General features: G+C 38.9%; 1 long non-coding RNA gene across 1 annotated transcript in view; it reads right to left on the bottom strand.

The window, feature by feature from the left end:
* The window catches only part of LOC149137520 (uncharacterized), a 10277-nt gene extending 8929 nt beyond the window's left edge, over positions 1 to 1348 (bottom strand). Inside the window, exon 1 of the long non-coding RNA XR_016238422.1 lies at positions 838 to 1348. This is a non-coding gene — a long non-coding RNA (uncharacterized LOC149137520). The remainder of the gene's footprint in view (positions 1 to 837) is intronic.
* Between the last annotated feature and the right edge of the window lie 11545 nt (positions 1349 to 12893).

Raw genomic sequence — 12893 nt, 5'->3', positions numbered from 1 at the left:
ACGGAAATATAAATGCAAAAATACTTGCAGCATACATGCACACACATAGAATAAGTGAGTGATAGACAGATAGATAGATAGATAGATAGATAGTGAGAGAGGGAGAAAGAGAGCAAGGGAGGGAGAGAGAGAAGGAAACGAAGACAGAGGATGAGAGGGGGAGGAGAAAGATTTTTGGCTCGTGTTTCGGACAATCTTAAGAAATAAGTAAAATTATAGAAAGTAAAAGAATGAGTAGAAAGTAAAGTAGAAAGTGTTATAAAAGGGAAAAAGAAGAGTGAGAGAGAGAGGGAGAGAGAGAGAGAGAGAGGGAGAGAGAGAGGGAGGGGGAGAGATAGAGAAAGAAAAGGAAAAGGGAGTTAGAGTGAGAGAGAAAGAGAGAGAGGGAGTGAGAAGATAGCGAATGAAAGAGACAGTATGGAAGCAAGTGAAATATGTATGTAGGTATGTATGCGTGTGTGTAACATATACAATGAGAGAGAGAGAGAGAGAGAGAGGAGAGAGGGGGATAGAGAGAGAGGGAGAGAGAGAGAGGAGAGAGGAGGAGAGCCAGAGAAAATCAGAGAGAGAGAGAGAGAGAGAGAGAGAGAGAGAGAAAGAAAGAGATAAACAGAAAAGAGCGAACAATGTGGCGGTTTAAGCAGCAGGAGCAGCAATAGTGAAAGTAGAAGTGTATGGGCGCGGAGGCAGCAGTAGTTAAGCAGTTGTGGGAGTAGCAGGGTGGGAGTGACTACGTATTGAGAAACGGTTGGTTAGGCAATAATTCAGCGCCTCTATCAACGTCCATCTGTTTCTTACGATGACGCAGCCAGCCGCTTTAAATCACAGGCCACTTACCTTCTGTTTTGCTATCCTTTTGCAGTGTGTGCAATGTGCAGTGAGCAGTGTGCACTGAGTAGTGAGCAATGAACAACGCACCGTTTTTGTCTCCTGTCAATTCATCTTTCCTTCCCCATCTCCGTTTCTCTCTCTGTCTCTGTGTCTCTTTCCGTTTTATTTCTCTCTCTCTTTTTATCTGTGTTTCTCTCTTATTTTTTCCCAGGAACTTTTCTCCCTCTAACTCACGTCTTTATTCTCTCGTTTTCACTCTAATTGATGCTCACGCACATACGCTCTCTATCTCAGTCTCTCTCCCTCTCTCTCTATCTCCCTTTCTCTGTCTGTCTCTCTTTCTCTTTTTCTGGCCGTCTGCCTCTCTCTCTCTCTCTCTCACACACACACACGCACATACGCACACGCAAACGCACATCAAAAAGCGTCTATATTCACTCTCGCATTTCCTTTCTTGCACATAGACACACGCACGTACAGACACATGAGCGTTCGCCTACACACACGCACACACACAAACACACACACACACACACACACAAGTGTCATTTCCATTGTGTGTATATAACACAGGCACGCACGCATAGACACACACAGATACGCACACAGACACAAACGCACACAGACACAAACGCACACACGCACACAAGCAACCATACTCTTTCTCTCTCCGTCATTTCCTTCCTTACACATACACACAGATTCAGACACAGACACACACATACGTGCACACACGCACACACACGCACACACACGCCTGTCCCTTCTTTCTCTGACTTTCTACTTCCTTTGGAAATACTTTACCGCAAAAACCTCAACCACCAACACAACAAGCACCGTTGTTCCCACCGCGTGCACACACACACACACACACACACACATACACGCCCACATATACACTCGCGCGCACGCGCTTCCATCCTCCGGTTTTTCTAATCTATATCCTCTTTCAGGCAATTCCATATTCCCCATCCTCACTTTTTTGCCCCACGTCCACATCGTCTTCTTCTGCCTCCTCCTCCTCCTCCTGCTTCTTCTCCTCCTCCTGCTTCTTCTCCTCCTCCTGCTTCTTCTCCTCCTCCTGCTTCTTCTCCTCCTCCTGCTTCTTCTCCTCCTCCTGCTTCTTCTCCTCCTCCTGCTTCTTCTCCTCCTCCTGCTTCTTCTCCTCCTCCACTACCACCACCACCACCACTACCACCACCACCACCACCACCACCACCATCACCACCATCACCACCATCACCACTACCACCACCACCACCACCACCACTACCACCACCACCACCACCACCATCACCACCATCACCACCACCACCACTACCGCCACCACCGCCGCCACCACCACATGACTAACACAACATGACTATCACGGCAACCATCATAGCACTTCGTTCTCCACTGCCGGCATCGCCACCGCCATCATCGTCATCAGAACGGCCACCATTTTATCGTTACTACCGCCAACACCACTACGCTAAAACACGACGACGACGACGACGACGACGACAACCACCACCACAACTATCATCTCACCATCATACTACGACCACCACTTCCTCCATAATATACCTACCACCACTACAGTTAAATTACCACCACGAATACCACCACCACCACCACCACCACCACCAGCACCTCACCATCATACTACAATGACCGCTACTATCACCATCGCCACCATTACACATACAACCACCACCACCACCACTACCACCACCACCACCCCCACCCCCACCACCACCACATCAACCCATCCTCACCACAGACACCACCACAGTCGCCTCCAGCCCATGCATATCACCACCACTATCCACTGCAGCAGCAACAGCAACAACAGCAGTGGCAGCAGCAGCAGCAGTAGGATTTTCTTTCGTCTTTTGTTTCTTTTCGTCTGTTTGTTGTTGATAATGTTGTTAATGTCACTCTTGTTCTTTTTATCTTTCCTCTCCTTGTCCTACTCCCCCTACTATTACTACTACTACTACTACTACTACTACTACTACTACTACTGCTGCTGCTCCTACTACTCCCCCTCCTCCTCCTCCTCCTCCTCCTCCTCCTCCAACTACTACTACTACTACTACTAGTATTGTTTCTCTTCGGTTTATTTTTTTTTCCATTTCGTTGTTTTACTTTTGCTCCTCCTCCCCTTCCTCCTTCTACAGTTTCCTTTTCCTCTCCGTCTTCTTTCTTCCCCTCATTCGGCTTCTTTTTCTTTTTTCATATCGCATCATCGTCATCGACATCACCACCATCACAAACCTCAACCACCTACCCATCTTTCTACTAACCCATCCAATCATCCCTCCCTCCCTCCCTCCATCCATCCAGTCAGCCAGCCAGAAAGACAGATAGACAGACAGACAGACAGACGGCCGGCCAGAACGCTCGCCTGCCAGCGAAACGTCCTTCGCATCCTTGAGGCAGTTTACACATTATCGAGCAGAAAAAAGCGAGGTGTGTGTGTGTGTGTATGAAGGGGGGGGGGGGTCCAATCAAGCGTTGGAAGTATAGAAAGTAATTAAGAATAAGAACAACGCCACACATTACTCTTTCAGCATATATGTATGTATGTATGTGCATATGTTTATATGTATGCGTCTGTGCATGTATCTGTGTGTGTGTGTGTTTATATGCTTTCGTAAATGTATGTGTGAATATATGTATGCGTATGTATGTATGTATACATGTATGGATCTATACACGCTTGCACACACACACACACACACACACACACACACACACACACACACATACATATGTACATGTCCACGTACATACATGCACACAAACATACATATATATATATACATATTTATAAACATAATTAAGGGATCGGCAAATATTTGCTTCACCACATACCGAAGTTCAGAAATAGCAGCTAAAAAAGCTGAGACTCCAATAGATAGCATTACTTGTAACTCACAAAGGCAAAAACAAGAAGAAAAAACAATGAAATCTAACCATTCCGAAGATTAATCGTAGACGCGTTTCTGGATTATGAGTGATAAATACTCAATTTCCTTCATCGATACGATATTCCAGTAGTAAATTCGACTATGCTAGCAAACTGTACATGCATGAACGAGTAACATATACATATATATATATATATATATATATACACACACACACACATATATAAACATATATAAAAGGGTATACACGCACAAACACCTACGCGCACACACACGTGTATGTCTTTGCTAAATAGCAGTCGCAGTAGCCTCAAAGACTGTAGTTAGCAACAGCAGCTCCAGTACTAGTAGTAGTAATAGTAGTAGAAGTAGCTGTAGTAGTAGTAGTAGTAGCAAGGGAGTGGGAGGAGGAGAAGATAAAATAACAAAGGTAACATTAACATTATATATATATATATATATATATATATATATATATGTCAAAGAAGATGGAATGATCAGGCTTTAGTCACAAATTACAACAATTGTTTCTGTGCATTAGTAACAGTTGTTAGTTGCTGAGTTATCTATATCATACATATTATTATATAAATATTATAGAAACATGAACCAGCAGCAGCAGCCGCATACTGGCACATCATCAAGCGAGTGGCTTTGAAAGCACGGTAGTTCTCTCAAAACTATACGCTTGTTGGCGTATAACATGGAAAACTCCGCAACTATCAGGTGTTACTAATGCGCGGAAACGATTGTTGTTAATTCTGTCTTGGTTTACAAATTATAATATGAATTTTGCTTACATTAACGGATCTCCGTATGTATATCCTGTAAAAAAGAGTATTCCTGCTGTATGATAGCATTTGGTGACTGATAACTGTAGATGAGTTTTGAAATGCACGTTATAAGTTTATCAATATCATAATCTTTCACAGCCTTGGATTATATGTGTGTATATATATATATATATATATATATATATATATATATATATATATATATATATATATATATATATATATATATATATATACATATACATATATATATCTCTCTACACACATATATATATATATATATATATATATATATATATATGTATGTATAAACAATTTCAGCGTGGAAGGTGTTTATATTAGCCATTTAAAAACACACACAAAATCGTTAGATTCACTTTGACATTTAAATTTAATTTGTGTCAAAATATTTTCGTCGTTTTGAAACTGCGACCTGTTGACTGATAAAAGTTCGCGCTGAAGTTTTGTCAGTGAACAGGTCGCGGTTTCAAAGCGACGAAAATATTTTGAAGTAAATTAAATTTAAATGCTGAAGTCAATCTAACGGTTTTGTGTATTTTCAAATGGCTTATAAACACCTTCTACGCTGCAATTGTTTTTGTTTCAGCACACGATCACAGATCAAGTTACTTGCTTAATAATAATAATAATAATAATGATAATAATAATAATAATAATAATAATGATGATGATGATGATGATGATGATGATATATATATATATATATATATATATATATATATATATATATATATATATATATATATATATATATATATATACACACACACACACACACACACACACACTCGTCTGAATTTTGCATCAACCTGTTCGTTTTTTCTCGTGATTTCTCATGTACCAGCGTCCTGATTTTCAACTAAAACAGACCATGTACTCAAAACCTGAATATTGCTTGGAGACATAAAGTACGTTAAGAAAACCTACCTAGTTGCGTGTCTTCTCAGCAAGAAACTATTAGTGGTGCTTATCTTTATACTGTGTATATTAAATGATATTCATCTCTCACTTGATGGAGTACGTTTTACTGATATTACCTTAATGGAACATTAAACTATATATTCGTTCTCTCTCGATTTTTTTTTCTTTTTCAATCTCTCTGTTTATTTTCTCTTATTCCTTTCTGTTGAAGAGCGAAGGCTCGAAACGTAAAATACTTTTTCATTTCCCCGAGCATCAAACTAATACACCTGCTTCGAGCCTTCGCTCTTCAACAGAAAGGAATAAGAGACTGAGCAAGAATCTGAAAATAATCCGCATTCATCTTTGGCAACAAATGTGGCACCAGCGAACTGAGCTAGTCATTGCCACCCCAACCATGCACTATACAACCTGGATCTGCTCCCATCCGACTTCAGCTTCTCCTATCCAGTGAAAAAGAGTCATCGGGGCCAAGGATTAATGACATAGACGATGTGAAAGTGATTGTGAAAATGTGCCTCCAGCAATCTGGAGTTTTCAAAGAGGATTTGAGAGTTGGGTTCATCTAGAACATAAACGCCGTCATTTTTCATATGTATTTTAAAACCACCAAACGTAAAAAGAATCGCAGTCAGTTTCAACTTTTTATCGTTTTTGTATAATTTAGTCTGCAGGAGAACACAGAGCTCTTGGTCTTTTTCAGGGTAATAATGACTGATAGATGAAAGGGAAAAAGTTAGCTTTACATCAGAAATTCTTTCACAACAGACTGGACACAATACTTTTACAATGCTTTTACAACAGGCCGGACACTGCTTAAGACACCCAATTGACAGGTGGTGCTAAACCGGGCTGTGGTTAGTGTTCTATATCCGAGAAAAATAACAGCCCCAACCAACTGGTTTCTATATAGTTTCTGTTCACTAAATTTCACTCACACTGTTTTAGTCGACGCGAGGCTATGGTATCATATACTTCCTCAGGCTGCTTCGCTGCGGGATCAAACTTAAAGTTAATTGCAACACGAACCTTTTACTCACAATGTCACCCCTGCGCTCAGAAGTTTGAACTCAAAAAGTAATATAGATGTATGTAATCAATTGCCATATGACACATGCAAGGTCTGTAAATAAAATTATAAGGTGGTTTTAGTAAGAACTTTATAATTAGACTAGAAATCAACTCTGTTTCCTTCAGAATAGTTCCCTTGGGAAGCCACACAATGCCCAAGACGTTGCTTCCACTCTTCACAGCAGTGCTTGCACTCAGAAAACGAAATGGCCTTAAGCTGGTCGTTTGCAGCCTTTTTTATGTTTTCCTACATGCCAAAATGATGCCTTTTGAGGTGAACTTTTAATCTCGGAAAGAAAGAAGTTATACGGACTCACGTCAGGCGAATACGAAGGCTGAAGGACAACAGGGATGCTTTTCCGTGTCCCAAATCCTGTAATCGAAAGCGCCGTGTGACAAAGCGCATTGTTGTAATGCAGCATCCAGGTATCTTTTGATGTTTGGCCTCACGCGAACAACCCGTTTCCGCAGCCTTTCAAAGACCTTGCGGTAAAAATGCTGATTGACCGTGGGCTCTTGAAGCATGGATTCTTTATAGACGACTCAGTTGCTGTCAAAAAATGCAAATGAGCATGGTTTTTATTTTAGATTTACTCATTCTCGTTATTTTTTGGCTGCGGTGAGTTTGCAGTACGCCACTCCTAACTTTGGCGTTTTGTTTCGGAGTCGTATTCAAAAATCCATGATTCATCATCCATAAGGACGTTTGTAACAAAATCTGGGTCATTTTCAATCTGTTCCAGAAGATCAAAGCACACTTCTTTCCTGGTGCCTTTTTGCTCAGGAGTGAGATTTTGGGTCTAAACTTGATGAACAGTAGTGTGGTTCAAATTTTCTGCTTCTCTGCAATCTCTCTGAGGTTAACCGACGGCAGATCACACGAAGTCTCTGATTAATTCTACATTTTCGTAATTTCTTGAAGTTGATAGCCTTCCTGAACGAGGGTCATCGTCAACGGATTCTCGAACTTCTAAAATGCTTTGAAGTATTTGAAAACCTGTGCTCTTGAAAAAGCAGTCTTCCTGTAAGCCAGTTGAAATCTTACCCAAGTTTCAGTGGCGCTGCGCCCGAGTTTGAAACAAAACTTGGTCGTTAGGGGTTGTTCGTAACTGTTCGCGCTCATTTTCAGGACACACAAAACAAAACCACTTCGTAAAACGTGCACTCACTGTTCACGTGTTAAAACCACGTGGTTGATGCTTGAACTGAAGTCATAAGGGACGTTGATCTAGTAACACCGTAAAAAGGAATCACGTAGTATAGCCAGATCAAACGCTATGAGATTAGTCTTATTACTTTATTTACAGACCTCGTAGTCCGACGCTCTACCGATTTTATCATCTCACCTAGTTTTATATATCAAACCTCTAACAAAACCTGATATTTTTGTGAAGGTTGTTAGTCGGTTAAATTGGCGTTCGTACTAAATGAAAAGTGAAGTTGACCGCAGCGAGACATGGAATATTTTGAATAAATTTTTGTTACCCTTGTACATAGATGTATAAGCATCACAGACTCACGTCTCGTAAAATTATGAGAAAATTTTGATAAGATCAATAAACGTTTATGATAATTTCTACTTAGGGCAGGAATGAGAAGCAGAAACAGAAGAAAAACAATACAGAATTTGATCTGGATTGTTAGGCAGGCAGATAAATAGATAGACAGATAGATAGATATATAAAGATGGACAGAGAGAGAATGAGAAAGAGAGAAATAGATTGATAGATAGGTAGATAGAGAGTGAGATAAAGAGACAGAGTGAAAGAGAAGAGAAAAAGTGAAGAAGAGAGAGACAGAGAGAAAGTGAAGAAGAGAGAATTATTGGTATCGCTTTTACAATTGCTGCCAATTGGATATATGTCTAAAAGACTTAGAAGTTTAGAGTTTATTTACCTCTCACACCGAGTCCACCAATCATTTTGAAACTCACCATTCTTCTGTATAGAGAGATTATGACGTAACTTTCAGATTTATTTGAATAGCTGAACGGTGGAGATGAGGAAAGTAAGAGAACCGTTACATAAATATGTACATTCTGTATATGTCTTGCAGCGATACGATGTAGTTAGAAAACGGTAAGTAGAGGGTTAAATGAGGCAATGTCATTGTAGTCTTCTCCAAGTATGTTAGTTTGGGCTGTTAACCAAGATTCCAAATCTTGACGTGGCAATTTCACAAGAGAAGCATGTATGTTTATATTCTCAAATAAAGGATGGAATACAACAGAACACAACAGAATAGGATAGAACAAAACTGAATGGAAAAGAGTAGAATAGAATAAGATATGATAAATTATAACAGACTGTATTAGTATGTAAAAGCATATGATAAAATAGAAGAGAGATTAGGAGAGGAAATACTATAGCAGAGTAGAAGAGAATACATTAGGATTACATAGACCAGAATAGGATAGAATCTGAGAGGATAGAATAGAATAGAAGACAGAACAGGATAGAATAGGATATCATAAAACAGATTAGGAGATTATAAGAATGGAACAGCTTACCATAGAATACTTTAGTATATATAATATAATGTAATACAATATAATATGATTTAATATAACATGATAGGGTATAATATTATATGATATAACATAACATCCGTTATATGCAATAGGGGAAGAACTAAATTAATAGCCATCTATATATCACATTTTATCTTAATACATCGTTGAAGGGCAATTTATTACGGTATTCGTCCAAAGATAACATATTTTTTAGGGACATGTTGTTATCTCTGGACGAATGACGCAGTAGATTGCCTTTCAACAATGCATTTACATTAAGTATGATATACTGAAAGCTATTATAATATGATATAATATAATCCTTTCTATTATATGCACAAGACCTGAAATTTTAGGGGAGGGAGTAAGTCAATTACATCCACCCAGTGTGCAACTGGTACTTACTTCATCGATCTCGAGAGCATTAAAGGTAAAGTCGACTGCGGCTGCAATTGAAATCAGAACGCACAATCGGAAGAAATGCTGCTGAGCATTTTGCCGGCATGCTAACGATTCTGCCAGCTCACCGCTTTAGTATAATATAATATAATATAATATAATATAATATAATATAATATAATATAATATAATATAATATAATATAATATAATATAATATAATATAATATAATATAATATAATATAATATAATATAATATAATATAATATAATATAATATAATATAAAATTGAATGCCAATTTAGAGTTGTCACTGACAGCTTTGTATCAAATTATGTGAAATTTTACATAGGGACACATCTTTTCAGAGAGAGTCATTGGTCATATAAATTTTTTCTGACGATGTCTATAAAGCCGAGAAACACGGTATTTCTCCGCATTGAGAAGTCACAAGTTCGGTACTACGGCTATGTGACCAGAAAGTCAGAGGAAAGAATTGCAAGACGGATTCTTCAACCGAAGAATCTGCCTACAAGCAGAAGACCTCGGGCTGAACTAGAACGAAATGGTTGGATAATATCCGTAGTCCCAATTGGTCACGTTTGGGAGTCCAGCCAGGGACTGTAATGACGATTGCTTCTTTATAAGACCCCAAGGAAGACTGTACCTCAACGACCATATCAATAATACGAGGAGGAGAAAAATGGATTGAAAATAGAATAGAACGGGCTTGAAGAGGAAATAAAAGAAAAGAACACAAGGGAATAAAATTTGAAAGACTGGGGTAAAAAATGATGGACAATACTTTAAAATAAGAAACAGTAAGAGAGAATTGAATCGTTTTTATGATTTTATTCTGTAGAGGAATGGAACAGACATTGAAATTTGCCTTGAAGGCACTGTAAATGAGACAGAGAATATAGAAGTGGTACAGAGTAGTTAACAATAGAACGCAAGAATATATTTGAAACGGACAACACTACATTGCCCAATACCTTCCTTGTTTAAGATATTACGAAGACTCGTTTATCTCTGTTTCTATTTCTAGCAAGTCAAGTTATAGATGCTCTCTCTCATCGATTCGCATACATAATACTTCTCTTAAAACAGAATGAACTGATCTTGTGCTTGTTCCTATTTCGTGAGCAATTTCCTGGATTGTTACACGACGGTCTTCCATGACTACTAACCCGACCTTCTCAATCGGCTCCTCGTTTTGGCATGTGGATGGCCTGCGTCAACGCTTTTGTCCATGGCATCATCGCCAAAGGTCTGTTGAAATCTTTTGGATTCTTTGAGCTTGAGTATCATCAACCTTTTAATAAAGCTTGACGGAATATCTGTGCTCGATGCATCCGATGAAAACGAAAATCCGATGAGCGTCGCTCACTACATTCTAGGCGTAACAGGTTCGAACAGGCGCGACGTAACGGCGCGAAATTTTGCACGCCAGTGGTGTCAACTTAACTTACATCCAGAGAATTTTGCCCACGTGGCATTAGCTCGAGATGATAAACAACTTCTTTGTGCCTGAATTACGACGAAAATGTATGCCTTTTCGACGGGTGTGGTTTTAGCAGGACGGGGCAATGGCTCACACAGCCAGAGCATCAATGAACGTTCTTCGCCCTCTCTTCGGCGACTGCCTCATTTCCAGGTTTGCTGACATCCCTTCGCCCCCTCAGCCCCCTGATTTCTCCATGTATGATTATTTCTTGTGGGAAAACCTCAAATCACGTGTGTATGTGCATAAGCCCCGTACACTGGACGATTTAAAGGAAGCTATTCTCGTGAAAGTAGCCCAAATCGACCGAGCAATGCTGGAGAGAGTAGAGGCCAACTTCCAAGAACGCCTTCAGAAATGCATCAATGAAAACGGACACAACATAATGGGTGATGTTTTCACACTTGATTTTGACAAATGCTAATTCAATACGAACACATTGATGTCAATAAAATTTGTTTGCAGCTAAAATTAATGATTTTGTAAATTTTCCAAAAATGTCCGTCCTCTCTGCTCCATTCTGTATGAGAATTACAGGTCAGTACTAGTGGTATATTTGCAGCCGTTTTTCTCCTTTGCCTTGCACCCCGAAACCTGTTCATGCTGGTAGCAACAAAGTGTCTTATACTATTTTGATACCACGATCTCCATTTTGTTCGCTCCAAGGCTGTTCGCTCAAAGGTGTTTGTTGTGAGATATCTTCATTTCTAAGAGGTAACTATTCAGCTTGTCCTTATATCTGAGCCATGGTTGACCAACATTCTTGTACCCACTATGAAGCTATATATATATATATATATATATATATAGTTGTTGATCTCGTTAAATTTATAGTGCAGAGAACTAGATTAAAAGCTGTCTTTTAATAGGCTTTTTCTTTTCCTTTGGTAACAAATCCTCGACCTTAAACAAAACTGGATTGCATAGGATAACTACATGATTGTTAGTGTCACCTGTGGTGTGTAGCACATGGGCGTGCGAAACGTTCTGACTTGGTGTCCTGCAAATTTGGAGAGAGCAGTGCTAACTACTTCCCAGTGGTGAGTACAATTTTCTCTTACCGAATCAAAAGGCTTCACTTCGAAACGATTCAACTATACAATACTGAAAGTTCTTCAGGCTACTTCTGCCTCATATAAATTTCTTCAACATTAAGGAAAATGAAGATGCTTTGAGGCTTCCTTTTCTTGCTGTCGTATAATTCCTAGTTAGAGCTGATTTAAGGAAATCTATAATAAAAGGCATTCTAGCCTTAGCATTTTAGTCTTCTTTTCTTTCATAGACATTTCATTATCTTATGGCTTCTTCATTATTTAAAGATAGAAGCGGATAAGTTTTGTGGGAAATTTAACTGCTAGTTTTAATACATATAGCGACTACAAAGCGGCTTACTCGCTGGTTCCTTTAATATTTTACGTAGGTGCAAGAGTTTTGTAAGAGTTTCTACTGTGATTAATTTTTCGTTGCTAGGTAGCCATATTTCAATGCGACTGTACATTCCGCTATATTTCTAGCTGTGATATTCTGATTTCTTTTATCGTATCAGGACGTACATTATGCAAAGCATTCCATCTTTTTTTAAAGACAGTAAGACGTGATTTGAGGAAGATTCTACTACTATTTTTAACTGGTCGTATGATTGTTATTAAATGTTTTAGACAAACTTTCAGAATGTTACTATGTAACACAAAACAGCACGGTAACGAACGAACATTAGTTACACGAAATTGAACTGCATGGGTTGACGATGAGGTCATAGGATCATCTGTGATACTTAGAATATGAAATTGTAGATGTTTCTCATAAATGTCTTACGGATTTGATTTATAGATTTTTAAAAGTGACTTTATGAAATATGTGCGAACTTGATTAGAATAGTCAGATATTTCGTTGTGATGAGGTCAGGTTGAAATTCGATCAAAT

Source organism: Octopus bimaculoides, chromosome 1 (genome assembly GCF_046866305.1).
Source record: "Octopus bimaculoides isolate indiv1 chromosome 1, ASM4686630v1, whole genome shotgun sequence".
Lineage (NCBI taxonomy): Eukaryota > Metazoa > Mollusca > Cephalopoda > Octopoda > Octopodidae > Octopus > Octopus bimaculoides.
The sequence above is the reverse complement of the archived record's forward strand: the minus strand, read 5'-3'. Positions and strand labels throughout refer to the sequence as shown.